Source organism: Camelus ferus, chromosome 14 (assembly GCF_009834535.1).
Source record: "Camelus ferus isolate YT-003-E chromosome 14, BCGSAC_Cfer_1.0, whole genome shotgun sequence".
Classification (NCBI taxonomy): Eukaryota; Metazoa; Chordata; class Mammalia; order Artiodactyla; family Camelidae; genus Camelus; species Camelus ferus.
In genome coordinates, this window is record NC_045709.1 from 20,588,440 (window position 1) to 20,607,953 (window position 19,514).

Genomic DNA, 19,514 nt, shown 5'->3' on the forward strand with positions numbered 1-19,514 from the left:
CCAGCTCTAATGTGCTTACTGCTGCTTCACGATCAGAACAATCCTCAATGCAGCAACCTACATGCCCACTGACACATGACTGGATGAAGAAGATATGGTGTATATATACAAATGAATACTACTCAGCCATAAAAAAGAATGAAATAATGCCATTTGCAGTACCGTGGATGGACCTGGAGATCCTCATTCTAAGTAAGCCAGACAGAGAAAGAAAAATGCCTATATCACTTCTATGTGGAACCAAAAAGAAAGACACAAATGAACTTATTTACAAAACAGAAACAGACTCACAGACATAGAAAACAAACTTATGTTTACCAAACAGGAAAGTATGGGAAGGGATAAATTGAGAGTTCGAGATTTGCAAATATTAACTAGTGTATATAAAATAGATAAACAAGTTTCTTCTGTATAGCACAGGGAACTCTATTCAATATCTTGTAATAACCTATAATGATAAAGAATACTTTGACACAACATTGTAAAATGACTGTAACTCAATAAAAAAAGTTAAAAAAAATTAAAAAGTGGAAAAAAAAGACTATATATATGTATAACTGGATCACAATGCTGTACACTGGGTCACTCACTGCCCCCCCAGATGCTCCTCGGACAGCGTGCCCTTCCCAGAGGGTTCTGGGGCTCCCCACTCCCTACCCAGGCCCACGATAACTCTCCACCTGATCATTGTGTGGGCCTCTTCCCAGCTCTGTTTTTATTTTTCTTTGTACTGAGCCTTCTCATGCATGGTAGCTTCATGTGGGAAGAAGTACTCCTGGCTCCTCAAGGACGAGCTCCAGGACCGTGCTGTTTCTCTTAGTCTCCAAAGTGCCTGCCGGGGAGAGGGCACCCAGCCCACGCCCAGCCTCTGCAGGCGATGCTGCAGCCGCAAAGGGCTTCAGGTCCAGGACCCTATCACCGCCTCGGGCCTCCCAGCCCTCCCCACCCCTCCTCCCACCAGCCCCTCAACTCCGCAGGCCCTGCTGCTGAATCCAGGGCACGGTCACAGCAGCCTCATCCCTCCTGGCCACGAGCATCCACTCAGCGTCGTGCCCCTTCCTGGCCCGTCCCGGGTCCAGAACAGCCTTCTCCACTCAGAAATGTTCCTCTCCTGCTAAGGGCATGCCTCCCCGACCCCAAGAACACAAAGTAGGAACAAAAGAAGGCCAGAGGGATGTGCATGTCTGCAGGCACTGCCCCAGGGCTGCCAGCACCGGGGACCCAGGCAGGCTGGCTGTTACAGAGAATAAGACACCTCTCTGAGCCTGGCTGATCCCCATGGAGATGTGTGGGCTAGGCCTACACGAGTCTGTGTCCCACCCATTAACTCCACAAACTTGGCTGTGTAAATTTAGCTAGCAAATTTCCTTCTTCTCTGATGTCAGTCATTTTTTTGCATGCTAATCAAAAGTTCTTGAAATTTTACATTTTTGACAAATGGTTTTCAAACACCTGTTAAGGAGATTTGGTAGATTCTCATAAAATTCAGAAATTCTGATTCAACTTTAAGTGTGCACATATGAGACTTTTTATGGGTTGTGACTACAAATCTAATAAAATTTTTGTACAATAAAAATGACATAACAGAAAGAAATGTCCAAACATCCCATTTTCAAAATGCTCTCCCAATAGCCTACGTTTCCTCTGGGGGGAGAAAGAAACCCAAACTAAAACAACAATTATGTTCTCACTTATTGTTAGAGAATCTTTTTCTTGAAATGAGAGATTTGTTGACTTTTCTAAAATAAAAGCTGGGTGGCCAGAGACGGTCAGGTCTGATTAGACCCCTGCATTCCCCTGCCCTGCAGCTGATGGAGGGTCTTCCTAGAATTCACAGAGACCCCAGCTCACTCCTTGTCTCCCTGTTCCCTTGTGCTGTCATTACTAATGTCTGTCTGCAATTTCTGTGCCATGATCTTTGTTTGAAGCCACGTATCCACTTTCCCAAGGTTTAATTTACTTAACACTAAATGATAAAATCCTTAAATCCACTCAACCAGACACACACACACTACACTAGGTCATCACATGCTGAAAACAAGTGGAGATCTGACGGTTCCTCCAACATCACCCTCTCTTTTGAATGGCTTATCTCACCTACTGCATAACGTGGGCCTTTGACATTCAGAGTGCATGAGGGTGCCAGTATGGATCTGTATTTTAACTATTTGTAACGCTTTTTTTGGTTTGTTTTTGCTTTTTCGTTTTTGGAAAAATATAAATAGAATTCTAAGATTTTCTTTCCACCATTCAAGAACACAGCCAAGCCTGGCCCTCAGGGACCTTCTGTGTGTGTGTTTGCCTCCCTCGCTGGTTGCGTGAGGGTAAGGCTCCCCGCTCCTACCCCTGCAGCCACGGTGACAGCAAAGACTGGGTGGACCTGGTAAATCTCATGTCCGACCATAGGGCTCCCCGGCTTTCAAACTGTTGCTGGTTCCTTAGGTCACTGAACAAAGTCCAGATTCCTTAGCCCGACTTATGTTTACCGGGGACCCATCACCTGCTGGCCGGGGACCGTAACCCCACCCCCACCCCCACCCCCTAACCCTCAACACGTTTGCTCCTGCTGTCCCTCTGCCTCCCTCCACCTGGACCAAAGCTGGCTCAGTGCTCAGTAAATTTCCCAACAGCGCAGGTCGGAATGAATGAATCCCTGACTCTGCCTCCATCGCAGGTGCGAGGGCCGGGTCAGGGCGGGGCTGGCACGCCCACCGGATGGGGGCTAGGCTCCTCGATTTCTCTGTCTGCGGCCCCCTTGCTGGGCATCCTGTCTTATAAAACGAATTTCAGTTTCGAATGCAAGCGGGCATCTCCCCAGCATGCGGCTTCTCAACACCTCCGGACCCCCTCTCCGAGTCGCAGGGGTGACGATGTTAAAGGAGCCCGGGGCGAGCTGGCTGCTGGGGGCACTGCCCTGCCCTCTTACTGTCCTTCCTCCTTTGGGGGAAGGGGAGAGGGCGCTCTAACCCCATGGAATGGTGACCAACGGATGGTAAACGCCTGCGACCCCTGAGTAGTCCGGACGCAGGAAGCAAGTGGAGGAACTTGTTAGTTTTTTCTTGTGCTGCGAGGCAGCCACGCGTCAGCTCCGGGAGCGCGCATCCCCGGGTGGCTGCGGGAGAGACGCTCTCGCGCCCCCTGGTGGCCGCACGAAGCACGGGGTGGGGGGAAGGGGTGCGAGGGTGCTGCCGCCCGCGGGGCAGGCTCTTTGAGGCCACAAAAGTCTTGCAGATGCGACGGGAGTGCTACATCCCCCTCCCATGTGGCATGAAGAGCGCATATCTTTGGAGTAAAATAGAAAAGCAAGGCGTGCAAACACTGTCGACCTTCCCCGTGGGCGTTTCTCCATCTCCAGTAACGAAGACGGCAATTTGCCTTGTACCCTGCATGTTGAGTTTAGCATCTCTGGTTTGGGCTCTTTGAATGACCACGTTATTGAGGTTTTCATAATTATGTACCTTCAAAAGATGTTCAATGTAATTCTGATCATACTCCTCTAAAAATGCCTCAGATTAAAAGCTTTTGCTGGCTCTTTAGGCCGTGGGTCTGCAATTATAGAAAATGAACTGCATTTTAGCTTTCCATTGAAATTAATAACAGCGGTTCCCCAGTTGACTCTGTGAATGGTTAATGGAACAAACAGGATACTTCAGTACAATGTGGGTTGGAAAGCCATTTGAGCAAGATTCTGGGTTTCAAATGGGAAAATAATTCATACGATGCAAACCTTTGTCATATGCACTGTGTACAGTAGGCGTTTCCCCAAAATAAAAACTGAACTATTCAACGAACGATTAACCATACCCCAATCTGCATGTTACTCCGATGAAGACAACTCAGGTAAATAACCTAGCACATGGGATTTGGCCCTGCAGACACACGGAGCTCCTTACTGGGCAGTGAAGAAACTTAGGCTCAGCAAGGCTGAGCGTTTTCTACAGACACTGAGCTGGGAAGGGACAGAGATAAAAGTGCAACTCAGTCTCCTGACCCAGAGCAAAGCAATTACTATCACTCCCATTTTACAGATGTAGGATTCAGTAAAGTAACTTGCCCAATGTACTTCCACCGCCTGCCAGCCAGGAGGCACCTCCCCATTAGAGACATCCAGAATGGACGTTATGGCTTCGTGATGGGGGTGTCCCTACCTGTTCCCCATCAGCTGTCACCTCTCACCCCTTTTCCCAAGCCCCTAGGTCTGTCTCACAGCTGGGAGGGGGCTTAGGAACACTTTAGTTCAGGACATTCAATTGTGACTTCTTCCCAACCAAATCCAAATTGAAGGGATTTCATTATTTGAGGGTCTTGGCATAAGGGAGAAATTTCACAATTAGGTCAGACAAGGCACTGGGGTCTAAAAGAAAAGCTAAGAGATAAAGATGAAAAGGATTTAAGTAATGCTAAGACAGAGATAAGACGAGAGGTCTCCCCTCCTGTCCTCATTTAGAAGCTCAGTCATGTGAGCCACCTTCCTTGTGTCTCTTCACACATTCACTCCTCATTTCACTCACCCAGGTAACACTAGGAAGAGGATGTGTGACATAGAAGCAGCATACCTAGAATGTAGTAGAAGATTCTGGAGAACTTAGTGAGAGGCAGTTACGAACTTCCCAAAGGTTTGACTGTAGTGGGCACTGGCCATAGCGAAGATGCTTTAATAAGAATAACACTCCTGGCCAGGTGGACCCAGCTTCAGGTGGAACCCAAAGGAGAGAATCTGGAGCCACAGGGCACCCTTCCCTTCCCAGCCCGGTTTCCTGCACTGTTTCCTCACCCGGTGGCGGTACCAGATTGACGGGTCCAGTGTAGAATCCCACAAGCCAACTGGTGATTGCGAAGAGCTGCGCAGCCCGAGGTGTCACAGGATGTCCTGCGGGCAGAGAGTCAGCAAGTGACACCCGCAAGCACCAAGGGTCTGCGGGCTGTGTCCCCACTCGATGCCTCCTCACCTGGGCTCTGGGTGGCCAGCACAAGGGAACACAGAGCCTCTTGTGACAGCCTGCAGATTACCCTCAACTCTGAGCCCAAGTGTCTTGTCACTTAGCTGAAACAGACGTGGGAGAAAACCGCCCTCCAAACCCAGTGTAAGTCCAACTCCACCAGAGCCTCCTCACCACGCCTTGTTCTAAAAACAAGCCAAAACTAGCTTCACATATCCCCTCATACCAGTCAGAATGGCCATCATCAAAACTCAAGTAATAAATGCTGGAAAGGGTGAGGAGAAAAGGGAACCCTCCCACATTGTTGGTGGGAATGTAATCTGGTGCAGTTACTATGGAGAACAGTATGGAGGGTCCTTAAAAAAACTAAAAATAGACTTACCCTATGATCCAGCAATCCCAGTCCTGGGCATATATCTAGAGAAAATACAATTAAAAAATTTCATGCACCCCAATGTTCACAGAAGCACTAGTTACAACAGCCAAGACATAAGACATAGAAGCAACCTAAATGTCCATGGACAGATGACCGGATAAAGAAGCTGTGGTATATTTATACAACAGAGTACTATCCAGCCATAAAAAAGAATGAAATAATGCCATTTGCAGCAACATGGATGGACCTGGAGATCATCATTCTAAGCGAAGTAAGTCAGAAAGAGAAAAATATCATATGATATCACTTATATGTGGAATCTTAAAAAGTGACACAAATGAACTTATTTACAACCAGAAACAGACCCGGTGGACACAGCACTCACCGCTCTTAGAGGAGGTTTGCTGAGAGTCTGAACAGCATCTTCATGTGAATCCACCCACGTTCTCCAGACACAGTCTTTTCTACGTTCTTGGCATAAATCCCAGCTGAGAAAACAGGTGGTTACTTCCATTGTCTCTTGAAGACTTTCAAAGATTCCATTTTCCTCTGGACACACTAGAGATAAAAAAGAAAAGAAAAAGCCGTCATCACACTTCCTGGCAATATGCTTGCTCTGCCCATTGCTTGTCTCCCTAACCTATCTTTAAGTTTTAAAATTTTGACCACCTTTAATAGATACAAAATAATGTATGTGAGATGAGACATAATGATAAATGATCATCTTGAACCCACCTGGCCTAAAAACAGGAAGGTCACCAAGGTCACTCAAAGCACTAGAATGTCCCTCCCTAAACCCAGCCCCCGACCCATCCTCAACCCTGGAGGGACCACCATCCTAAATGTTCTGTTTATCGACTCCCTACTTTTTTATATACAGTTTTATAACATGAAGTTTAATTCTGCTTGATTTCAAACTTCATAAAATATTATACTATATGTTGTCTCAGATAAGACTTTTTTGGATTCAACATTGTTTCTAACATTCATCCTTATTTTTGCGTATTGCTGATGGGCGTCAATTTTCACTGTTATATAATATTCCACTGGGTGATTTGCTTCTCCAATCTTCTGTTGATGGACATTTCAGTTGTTCCTAGGTTTTGTCTGTTAGGAGCAGTGCTGCTGTGAACATCCTCCAGGTGACTCTTGTCCTCCAAGTGCAAGAGTGACTCTAGGGCATGTACTCAGAAGAGGAATTACTGGGCCTCCAGTTTGTTTGCCAAGTAGCTGGGCCATTTTACATTCCTACCAGCAGGTTGTAAGAGGGATTACTGAGATGGGATGGCACTGGAGCATTAAGTTACAGGTGTCTGCTTACTCAGATGAGATGAGTATATCTGATATATGAGTATATCTGATCATATATAATATGATATATTACATATATCACAAAAATCAATTCCCAGTTTGTGAATAAGCTTTTTATTTAAAAATAATTTATATTTGCAGAAGAGTTGCAGAGAAATCACCATCCATCTACTCCTCACCCAACTTCCCCTAATGTTCACGTCTTATATTACCAAGTGCACGTGTCACAGCAAAGAAGCAAACATACGTATATATTACTATTAACTAAACTCTTGACTTTATTCTGATTTCACCACTTTTCCCAGCAACGTCCTTTTGCCATTTCAGGAACCAAGCCAGAATGCCACTGTGAATTTCATATAAATTGTCCTTTATGTTGTCTTTTAAGGAATGGAATTCCTTTTTTTTAAAGTAATTTGTATTTTTGAGTAGAGTTGTTTTTTTTTTTTTTTAATGGAAGTACTGGGGATTGAACCCAAGACCTCATGTATGCTAAGCATGTGCTGTACCACTGAGCTATTTCCCTCCCACCAAAGAATGGAATTCTTAATTTTAATGTAGTTGCATTTACCAATCTTTTCATTTATAATTAGTACTTTGGGGAACTTTTTGAAGAAATTCTTCCTCATGCCTATGTGACTATGATCCCTTCCTTTCCACAGGCTTTGCCTCTCACGTTTAAGTCTCTTTTTGTCAGAACTGGTCTTTGTGCCTGGTGTCAGACAGGGACTGAGTTCATCTTTTCCCCATGGTTAAGAGCTGTATAATGAGACTTTATATTTGACATGAAAGTCCCTCTGTGTTTTTCTTCTTCAGGAATTCTTTGTCTATTCTTAGTTCTTTACTCCTACATAAAACTGTAGGTTCAGCTCGCTAAGCTCCTTGCAAAAGACAGTTGGGATTTTGATCCAAACTGCACTGAGCTCACTCAGAGAGAACGGACATCTTAAACAATATTATATTTACAGTATCGATATTTTCTACCCATGAATTTCATTTTTTTCTCCACTTATTTTGGTTTTTTAAAATAAGTTTCAAGTCTTCCTTTTTGGGGTGATCACTGAAGTGCCAGTGGCCAAAACGAAGTCCAGTCCCTTTGTTACTTCTGACCAGAGTGAGACCCACAGAAGGCATTGCAATGCCCTTTCCCACGTGCCCAGGAAGACTGACTTCCCTGCTTTCCAAAGAGCTGAGACAGACGTAGGCTGCTTGTCCATGCCCACTTGCAAAGATGACAAGGTTCCGGCTGTGGAGGACACCACAGAGGTCAGCAATTTGGCACAGTAGCCCAGGGCTCCCAGAAGAGCCATGTCCTTGACACTGACCCAGTGCAGGGGGAGAAGGCTGCTGCCACAACCATCCACGGGGCTCCACCCAGCAAGGGGGTTATCACTAGACTAAAACTGGACCAGGACCGCAGAAAGGTCCTCAACCATCCAGAGGAAAGGAAAAGGGTAAACAGAAGGAAGAAACAATGGAGAAGATGCAAGAATAAAGTCATCCTATATACAACTCTCATTAAAAATGGCTGAAATGAAAAAATAAAGTATGTTTCAATGCCTTTTAATTTTTCTCTAGAAAATTATTTTCTTAGATTTACTCATATATTTTATGCTTTGTTGATACTGTAAACAATATATTTTTACATTATATTTTCTAAGTTTATTGGTGATACATAAAAATCCAATTGTTTTTTAATTCTTTAAATTGAGACAATGCGTAGATGTCACCCTTTTAAACTGTACAGTTCAGTGCAGTCAGAGTTGTCACCATCACCACCCTCTAATTTTAGAACATTTCTGTGACTTTCAAAAGGTCTTTCCATCAGCAATCAATCCCGTCCTCCTTGCCCTGGCAGCAACGAGTCTCTACAGTTTCATTCCGTCTCTATAGATTCGCCTGTTCTGGCTGGACATTTCATACGAATAGAATCAAACGCTGCGTGGTCCCCGGGGCTGGCTTCCTGCAGTTGGCGTATTTTCAAGGTTCACCCACGTGAGCCTGCGTGTATCGGTACTTCCCTCCTTTTAACAGCCGAGCCGTATTCTGTTGTGCAGATATCCTGCACTGGCCATCCGCCCGTCGGCTGATGGACACTTGTTTCCCTTTTCTGGCCATTAGGAATATAGCTGCTATGAACTTTTATTTACAAATTTTTGGGTGGACATACGTTTGCAGTTTTCTTGGGTGGACATCTAGGAAAGAAACTGTGGGGTCCCGTGGTAACTATGTTTAACTTTTGAGAAACTGTCAAACTGTTCTCCAAAGCACCTGAACCGTTTTACATTCCCACCAGCAATATATGAGGGTTCCAATTTTCCACATCCAAACCAGCATTTGTTATTGTGTCCTTTTTACAACAGCCGTCCCAGTGGGTGTGGTGTGGTATCTCCCTCCAGTTTTGATTTGCGTTACTCTAATGACTAATGATGTTTTCCTGTGATCACTGGACATCTGTATATCTTTTTCAGACAAATTTGTATTCAAATCCTTTGCCCATTTTTAAACTGGGTTATCTGTCTTTTTATTATTGTGTTGTAAAAGTTCTTTACCTAGCCAATATTTTTTTAACCTTAAATGGAAATTGTATAGAAATCATTTTAAAGTTGTATAGAAATTAATTTTAAAAATTATAGAGAGAGTTCAAAAATTAATTAAAATTTCCAAAGGAATTACACTAAGAAACTGGAAAAATACGTAGGCAAGAATACTGCATTGGGGAAGGAAAATAAAAGCAGATTTAGGAGAACTCACTGCCCAGAAAATGATCAAATATGTTACCAAGTGACAGTCCCAAGGACTGTATGATATTGGCTTAAGAATAGGAAAAACAGGCAACAAAACAAAGCGTGGGTTCCAGATAATATGCTTAAACTTTGTGAGAGCTGTTACTAGGACTAACCTGGAATCAGATAACAAAGGAAAAGGAAGCAACTTTTAATAAAAGTCACTGAAGAAACTGAGTGAGGATAATATTTAATAAGTATTAACTCGGTGCCAGGGGTTATCTAAGTGTAGTAACTTATTTAATCCTCTGAACAAGTTCATGAGGCATGTTCTGTTCCCTTCCCCATTTTATGGATGAAGAAACTGAGTCACCAAGAGGGTGTATGAACTTTGCCCAAAGCCCCATAGCAGCTGCGGTGGCAGAGCCGGGATTTACCCCTCGAGCCTCAGTTCTGGTCCAGCCTCTTTTTTGTTGTTGTCGTTGTTAATGGAGGGACCGGGGATTGAACCCAGGACCGTGTGCCTGCTAAGCACGTATTCACTGCTGAGCTATACCCTCCCCATGACCCCTGGCCCAGCCTCTTGACCCCACCTGCTGCTCCTGTCGTGCCACAGTGAGGACAGAGCTTCAACCCAGTTGCTTAAATAGTTACATTTCAAAAGCCCTACTTAAAAAACAAAATAAAAAAACAAAGCTTAAAAAATTTAAATTCCTATCTCAAATGTAGAAGGAGGTAAACATATTGACATTTAATAAATAGAAGAAAGTGTGACATATGAATTTTAAATTATCAGTGTAAAAATAAAATATTGCTACAAAGAAAAAATTGGAAATTTGGGAAAAGATCATGAAAAAGCTACCCTCAATCACCAGAATGACTGACGTCAAAAGACCAACAATGTCAAGTGTAGGCGAGGCCAGGGAACCACTGGCCCTCTCGCACACTTTCTGGTGGGAGTGTGAATTCGGTCAAGCACTTTGAAAAATTGTTTGGCCCTACCTGCTATAAAGCTGTACAAGATGGCCCAGCAATTCCACTCAAAGGCACAGACACAAGAGAAATGAGAACACAAGAGAAACATCCCTCAAAAGACACATAGAAGATACTTAGAGCATCTTTATTTGCAGGAGCCAAAAATGTTTATAACAGCCTTAAACTGGAAACAACCCAAATGTCCATCAGCAGGAGAATGGCTAAATGAACCATGGTTACTCACAGGATGGAATCCTTCTCAGCAATATAAAGAAATGAGTCCCAGATACATGCAGCAACGAGGATGAACTTCCCAGACACCTGGTTGAGTGAAGGAAGTCAGGCATTAAAACATAGGTGCCATGTGATTCTACTTACATGCATTCAAGAACAGGCAAAGCGATCAAGGGTTAAAAAATAAAATAAAATCAGGAGTTACTTAGCAGAGTGGGTATTTGACCAGTAACAGGCCCAAGGGAACTTTTTAGGGTGCTAGAAATGTTCTGTCTTGATCTGGACAGATGGCTACACGGGTATAAACTTATTTAAAAATTCACTGAGCTGCACACTTAAGATATGAGTGTGCACTTTATGTAAGTTACAGCTCTGTAAAAATTAAAACCAGTAAATCAACAAAATGTTAAACTAAATGTGAGTGACAAACATTTTTTATTCATTCAACAAACATTTCTAGAGTACCTATTGTGTACTGGATGCTGAAAACACCTCACTGAGTGAATGGGACCACCATCTAGGAACTGAGCATCCTTTGGGGGATGCAGATACACAAATACATACAGAATCTCATAAATATGACTGAGTTGGGAACAGGAGTCAGTGGGGCACACAAGATGCTAACTCTGTTTGAAGAAGTTGGGGGAATTTTGGCAGGAGAGAAGAGGTTTAACCTAGGTCTTAAAAGATGAGTAGAACCACAATGAGATACTGCCTCACCTCTGTTAGGATGGTTACCATCAAAAAACCAAAATAAAACTGATTGGCGAGGATGTAGAGAAATTGGAACCTTTGTGCACTGTTGGTGGGAATGCAAAATGGTGCAAACATTAGGAAAAAGAGTATGGATGTTTTTCAAAAAAATCAGAAAATTACAACATGATCCAGCACTTCAAATTCTGGGTATATGTCCAAAAGAATTGAAAGCAGGGTCTTGAAGAGGTACTTGTACAGCCACGTTCACAGCAGCGCTATTCACAAAAATCAAGAGGGGGGAAGCAATCCAAGTGTCCAACCACGGATGAAGAGATAAGCAAACTGTGGTGTGTCCACACAAGAGAATATTATCAAGCCTTAAAAAGGAAGGAAATCTGGACACATGCTACACCGTGAATGAGCCTTGGGGACATTATGCTCCGTGAGGTAAGTCAGTCACAAAAAGACGAACGCTGTGTGATACCACTGACACGAGGTCCCCAGAGCAGTCAAGTCCATAGAGGCAGAAAGTAGAATATAGTGCTGGGGCGGGGAGGAAAGGGAACGGGAGCTGCTGTTTACGGGTTGCAGGGTTTTGGTTTTGAAGATGAAAAGCATGCAGGAGACTGGTGCACACACAGAGAACGCACCCCTAGCAGCCCCTCCCCGGGAGCCCCCCGCCCTGGTGTACCTCCACCAGGGCAGGGCTTTGCACGTAGAGCCTGCCTGTATGCATGTGACCAGCACATCCCGTCGTGCCAGGACCTTCCCTCAGTACAGGCCAAACCAAACCCGTGGCCCAAAGGCCTCTGTGCTGGGCAGACCTGAGTCTGAGTCCTGCCTGTGTCATTAGCCACAGCTATCAAATCAGAGCAAATTCCTGAGCCTCCTTTCTGTCTCTATGAAACAGGGCCAATGTGACCCGACTCGAACATGTGCGGTGGACGATAAGACCCTGTGTTTGATGAGTGAGAGCTGCCTGCGGACATGCGTGAGTTTCCGGTTGGCAGTGATGGCCATGAACTAGACTCTGACTATTCAGAGTCCACAGCGCACTCAGGCGTGCTGTCCCTCACTGGATTCTGGAGCCCTGAGAGCCAGCTCTTGTCAACTCCGGGAACACTGAGAAAACGGGGCTTAGAGTTGGTCAGTGACTTGCCCCCGGCTCCCAACTAATAAGTAGCCAAGAAGGGCCCTGGGACTTTGTTTCCCTCTCTATATAGTCACACCTTTAATAAAGACTTCTTTCCTTCCAGCAATTGTTTTCAGAATAGAACTAGATCCTGTTGGACTGAAGCAGGTGTTTGAATGTTTGTGTGGCTTTGAATGTTTCCAGTGTGTCTTCCTTTGTTTCTCACTGCATTCAGTAAAGGTCATGACAATTTGCTATTCATTCATCAGACATTTCTGAGCAGCCTCTATGTGCCTGGCACCACACAAAGTGTTAGAGGTGTGGCCCTTGATGGGTGGCAGAGTACAGTTGTGTGTACTGCACAATCCCGGAGTACAGCATTCACAGCACAGCCTTTCCCTAAGGCATCTCTGAGTGCTCCAAGCCTGAAGACAGAGGAGCAGATCAGATCACCCCCTCTCCAGGGAAATGTTCAATTCCACCAAATCTGGTGCTTGCGAGACTTACTTAGGTGGGGGGAGGGGGCAAGGCTGAAGTCCCTCCAGCATCTTGGCTCCCAAATCACCCAACATTGGGTTTTGGGTACCAGGACCCTCCCTGGGGAGCTTCTTTCCCCTTAGTTCTCCACCAGGCACTAACTTTCAGCACCAGCCAAATTTTCCCAGATGGATTTCTAACCACTGAAATGGAGGTTTCTAATGGCAATCCCCACAGCCCTTTACTTAGAGCCGCACTGGTGGGCACTACTCTAATTATTCAATTGCCTAATCCATTTATCTTTCATGATCCATTATGCACCGCTGACAGGCTGCGTCTTCCTCAGCAGATACATAGCCTGGTCTAATGGACTCTGGGTGAAACCAACCACATTGACTAAGGGATTTAGCTGGTACCTAATTCCCCTAAACTATTATTTTATAAATGAACAAGGCAGACAGACACATTTTCTGCTTTAGGATAAATATTTTATGAATTGCCCCTCTGATACATCACATTATTAGTACATTATCCTGTATTCCTCCCCAAGGTTTGCAGGGCCTGGGCGTACACATACTCACGAGTGCATCTGGGTGATTTTACTGAACAGACTGCTTTTAAAATGTTTGTAGCAGTGGAGAAAAGAAATGATTTTGCCTCATGGACAGGGAAAGTTCTTTAAATGCTGATTTGCTGTTTCAGTGTGAAAGTCATCATTTGGGGGACTTCTGGTTTGACAGACATGTCTGGGGTCTCTTTTTAAAAATTCAGTGCATCTTCTTCCCTGGGACCATGCAACCCTGGGGATGAGTTCTGCACAGATACATCAAGGAGAATCTCCCTTATCTTGAGAACAAAGCATGCTTTCTTTTCTTTCTTTCTTTCTTTCTCGCTATTTTTGGTTAAGTTCTTTTTTTTAAAAAGATGCAGCTTATAATATAAAAGCCTGAAGGACAGAAGTGACTGATTTTGGTGTCTTTCCCAGTTAACAGGGGAGACACACACAAAGATTTGGAAGTTAGAGGGAACCAACAGAATTCTAGGAGTTTTTCTGATGATAAATAGCCTTTGTATTTGTTCCAGATACTGTGTCAACATATCTGCTTACAGAAATGAAATCAGTCGTAACATTTCTTAGGGATTAATTAGAATCGAGTTGATAGGGAACGCTGCCTCCTCACCTTTGATAAGATGCCCGGGGGGTTGAGACCGGAGTGATGTGGAAGGGAGGAGTGAGTGTGGTTGATGCATTTACACCTTCTTAGATTCTCCCTTGAGTCTATTTTACCTTAGCCATAAAATGAAAACATTTAAATTTCTTTAAAATTACATTTGGCTTAATTATACCCAGGCCCTGATACCAGTAAGCTCTCCGTTCTGCCTGTTTTTTTTTTTCTGTTGTAAATAGCGACCAGGCTCATCATTTCATAAAGAGTTGTTTTCCATGGGATGTTCGCTATGTGCAGAATGTTAATAGCCAGCGGAATCTGAATAGGCTCTGTGGCTCCACTTGAAACATAGAAAAATGGCGCAGACATTAAAAAAGATAAAAGGGAAAAGGGCAGTAATGAATTTAGAGGAAAATGAACATTAATGGTGCTAGCATTACTCATGCTCCACATAACAGATTATTGGGAATCTGTCAAGCACACCAAATTATCTACTCGTCGGCTGCTGTGGGGCCCTCCGCAGCCATCCAAAACCAGCAAAAGCAAGACAATTTAAGCTAATTTTACTATTTATAACAATAGAACGGGCCATTAAGATAAATTAATGTCATTATCAAGTTTCTATGAAAATGACAAATACCACTATTTCGAGCAGCTTAGAGGCTGTTGACTATAATGAAATCTGCTGCACAGGTACTAAAGAGAAACACTCCAAGTAATTATTTTCTAGTAGCCTGTTTGTTTCCTGACCATTCATTTGCTTTCACCACAATTAGTTCTGTACACAATATGGTGGTAGCTAAACAGTCAACACTGCACAGCATTAGGACTAATTGGGCCATTAGGATGCAGTTTCCAGCCTTTTCCCTCCTAAAGAGAGCTGGGAGTAAACAGACCAGAGGCAGCCATGAGAGAAATGCCCTGGCTTGCATTGTTTTCATTTAAAGGAGCTCCAAACAGGACAATAAAGCACACGGGGGGAAAGCTCTGCAGAATACACCCTCAAGTGAGCCGGACAGTCACTAATTAGACGCTGTGGGAGCGCACCCCCATCCCTCCCGGGGATGCCCACCTGGGCAGACTTCTGCAGCGGCATCCTTGGGCTCGGAGGAGGGCCCTCAGAGGTGTTACGAATACCTTGTTGGGTTGAACCTGGGAATTCTTCCACTGCTCAGGTCCATGATTTCTGAGTTGTCCAAAGCCACACCATGGAAGGCCCATCTCCCTACCACTGTGTCGTCAATTACTTCTAGGTCATTGTCTTAGGGCCAAAATACTCCAAGACTGTCCACAGCTAGCCAAGGTCTGCTTTCCCTAAATCAGATATCTATGGGAAAGAATGACCCTGAAAATTGCAGCAAGTGATTAATGAAGAAGAAATAATTGGAAATGATTGGATAAAGAAGATGTGGTATGTATGTATATACATACATATATATGTACACACACACACACACACACACACACACAATGGAATACTACTCAACCATAAAAAAGAATGAAATAATGTCATTTACAGCAACATGGATGGACCTGGAGATTGTCTTACTAAGTGAAGAAAGCCAGAAAGAGAAAGAAAAATACCACACGATACCACTTATATGTGGAATCTAAAAAAAAATAACACAAGTGAACTTATTTAAAAAACAGAAATAGACTCACAGACACAGAGAATGAGCTTATGGTTACCAGGGGGGAAAGGGAGGGGGTGGAGGGATAAGTTGGGAGTTTGCAGATACAAACCATTATATATAAAATAGATAAAAAGCAAGGTCCTACTGTAAAGCACTGGGAACTCTATTCAATACCTTGTAATAGCCTATAATGAAAAGGATATATATGTATGTGTAGCTGTATCACTATGCTGTATACCAGAAATTACCACATTCTAAATTGACTATACTTCAATTAAAATAAAGAAAAGTGTGGATGCCCTTGGGAACCCTTGACAGCACACATCAAGAAAAAAAGAAGAAGAAGAAGAAATTGTCACAAAGCCATGCTCTCCAGTGCCTCTCATTGCCTGAGGTAGTTTTAAGTTTTGCATCAGTCAAGGGCCTGGCTGGGAGCTCTGTACCCTTAGTTACTGAACAGGAAGGGATTCATGAGGCCTCTCAGGGTAGCAGCTGGTGCTCCCACAGCCACGATGCCTCTTGTTACTGGGTAGGTGAGCAGACCGCTCTGTGGATACCACTCCAAAACTGCCCGTTGGCCAGGCCCACCCATCTTTCCCCTCTTCCAGCTGAGACGAGGGTGCGGGTGCTCAGTACCGCCTCAAGAAGCCCACAGGTCCTCAGCAGATATAAGACACAAGCACACATGCAAGATCTGCAAAGAACTAGGCACATGTAAGGCGTTCAGGCAACAACAGAACTACTAAGAAAACGCAGAAAAGAGGGCCGAGGGGCAGGGTGCACAGCAATGCCCGAGGCATCTTGCAAACCACATTCCGTAAGGCCTGAGATTTACATCAGCTTCATAACGTGATACCTGCCAAGGTGGGTAAAATACTCTTCCAGTGGCCAGCTGAGAAGCAGAACCCAGGTGGCAGTGGCGAGAGCCGACCTCTGGTGTCTCGCCTACCTCGCGCATATCCTTCCCGCTAGACCTCTTCACGGCTCCACACCTGCGCAGGTAGCCAGGGTGTGTGCGCATGCGTGCGAGCGTGCGCACGCATGCGTGGTCCCAACTCCCTCCCCCCCATCCCCTGAAAGCATCCTCCACCTTCCCACGTTCACTAACTTCCAACCATGGTCACTGGTGGACTTCTTCAGTATGGGGACTGCACAAGCAGGGCCCCTCAGAAAAGGCACGACTCCTGACTTAGGGGGCCATTGAGACCTGGAAAGCGAGGCAAGATGGCTTCAGCATCCCCCTCAAATCCACACCGTAGTCCCCACTGTTACCCTCCGTCTCTCATTCCTTCTGCCCTCCCATCTTCCACTGTAGATGGTCAGCTGCCCCCTCCGCCAATACGGCCATAACTGACTATATATGAAAGCCACAGAGAATGTCTCATTTCCTTTTTACCTGGAAGAGACGTAGCATTCAATTAATACAGCCTCTTTCAGGAAAATCAAAATGGGTTTTGTGACTGCGGTGATTGGGGAAGAGGTAAAATGCAGGTGGGCCATGGTCCTGGAAGGAGAGAAGCAGCCTTCCTGCGGATGCGGCTGCCCCCTGGCCTTGGCATCTCAAGAGGAACGATTTTGAAACAGGATCCCGCTTTGATTCTGAAATCTGTGCTGCTGCAGTTTTACGGACTCAGGGTGAAGGATCCTCAAGGAGGCAGTTTGTCCTCCCTCTGCTTTGGGATCCTCAGAGACACCAGTGCAGGTCCCCCTGGGCTTGCTTCAAAAGTCTGCTGCTGGCTGCTGACCAGGATGGGGCCATCCAATTTGTAAAATTACAAGTAATAGTTTTCAAAGATGTGGTTCCTGAGAAAACTATATGGTGAGTTAATTATATCCCAATGGTGATTGCCATCATGATAAACCGTAACCCCGGAGAGTTCAGAGCACTCTAAACAATTATATTAATTATTCTCAAAGTTTCCCCCAAGGGTAGGCCACTTCATTACCTCTGCTTCCAGATGAGGAAGCTGGGTGACCCAAAGGCAAAAGTTCAAGAAATGGGCTGGAAGCTGCTGCTCCATGGATTCTCCACCCAAGGTGGGTGGTGTTTGCAGGGAGCCACAGTGCTGGGAAGTGAGAGTGGGTGGCGGCTCTCAGAAGGAGACAGCGTGCCTGCCCTGGCAGGGCTAGGAGGAGGCGTGTGGAGGGGAGTGGGTGGGTGTGTGTGTAGGGGGCCTGGAGAGCCCTGGCGGCAGCACCTGACATCCCTTTCTGTCTGGGCAGTGGTCTCCCCGCGTGTGGATGCAGCAGCTGTACCTGGGCTGAGCGGACAGGGCCCACCCCCCCATCACTAAGAGCAGGGGTGGAGATTCTAAGGACAAGACATAGGAGCAGGGCTAAGCAGGTTCGTGCATTTTCTGTTTTAACCTTCTCTACTGCCCTGTGGGGCAAGGAAACTGAGGTCCCACAGTCAAGAATGTGCCCAAGGCCACCCACCCGTGTGTACAGAGGTGGGATTCAAATCAGGCACTCTTGTTTGGGAGGAGGCGTTCATCTCTCAGGCTGCTGCACTCCCAGTGCCAAGTAGTAGGATCCTGGTGGCCTGAGCCTCAGCTTCCCCATCGGTAAAATGGGGTTGATCCTGACTCCACCTGATTTTTATGGATCTTAAGATAAATTAGTTCACAGTCCACACCAGGCACAGAGCCTGGCTCCCAGCTCCTACTCTCAGGCGCACAGACCTGCTTTGACCTCGTTGGCTTGATTTCAGAGCTTCTGGTCCTGCCTGAGCCGATTACTGGCTGCAATAACCTCATTCTGCAAAAATCACCCTGGCTTTTACAGGTCTTTACGGGAAGGAAATAGCCTAATGCACTGTTTTCCCGTGCATGTCAGTAGCCTGATCTCTCTCTAATGGGCTCAAATTGCAGTTTTAAAACCTAAACTATGAACTTAAACTCTCCTACCAGCATGCCAGGACAGGAGTCCTTACTTCTTATGCTTCCAGGGAAAATTAAGAGAAAATCACTTGGTCCCGTCTTCCCCTGAACAGCCCGGGCTCAGACACAGGAGTAATGTGACCTCGGATGAGTTGTTCTGCCTAAAGGTGAACAAGAGGGAAAAGTCAGGAAGGCTTTCTGATTTCAGAACTTACAGCAGCTGCCGACACAGCACCCCCAATACCTGCTCACTCCCCGGTCCTGCTGACTCAGGAAATGCAGAACAGAGAGCCTCAGGGGCAGCCTGGGGTCAGGGCCACCACTCTGACGGCTGCAGCCATGGGCCTGCATGTCCTTCCTGCCTGGGACCAGCCTTAGTTTTGAATTCTGCTACCATATTTCCGTGATAGCCTCCCAGGCCCTCCATCCTGCCTAGATTGCTGTTACTGTTAATCAGATAAACTGAATTGCCCTCAACAAGCTGCTTTTCTGGCCAAGAACTCTTGGCAAGCCAAGAGCTAAGATGTTCTACGTGCCAGGACCTGTGCTTGGCACTGGACACCTGCCCAGGTTTCACCTCATCAGAGGCCAGGTGCTAGCCCCAATTCCACAACTGAGGAGACAGGCTAAGGCATGCGCAGTTGACTGCCCAAGGTCACACAGCTGGTGAGTAATGGACAATAACCTGGGCTGTCTGACTCTGGAAGCTCCACTTGACCTCTCTGCTGTCTGTCTAGAGCCCATCCTGGCTGGATTCCTGGTCCCGGCCCCATGAGACTCTCCTGACCCCTGAGCACCCAAGAACCACCGTAACAAAGCACTGGGTGTATTGACCAGACGAGGTGCAGGAGGCATTATAACTTAATCAGTTTACTGCAGAGAGGATTGTTTTACTTGCTCACAGCCACCAGACTGTGAGCTCCGTGGGGTCAGGTGCTGCATCTGCTTCCCTCACTATCTTATCC

At 45.5% G+C, this 19,514-nt stretch overlaps 1 long non-coding RNA gene across 1 annotated transcript in view; it reads right to left on the reverse strand.

Moving 5' to 3' along the window:
* Nucleotides 1-10,503: 10,503 nt before the first annotated feature.
* The window catches only part of LOC106730729, a 37,510-nt gene continuing 28,499 nt past the window's right edge, over nucleotides 10,504-19,514 (reverse strand). Inside the window, exons 7-8 of the long non-coding RNA XR_001367190.2 lie at nucleotides 18,603-18,710; nucleotides 10,504-10,649 (exon numbers count right to left, since the gene is read on the reverse strand). This is a non-coding gene — a long non-coding RNA (uncharacterized LOC106730729). The remainder of the gene's footprint in view (nucleotides 10,650-18,602; nucleotides 18,711-19,514) is intronic.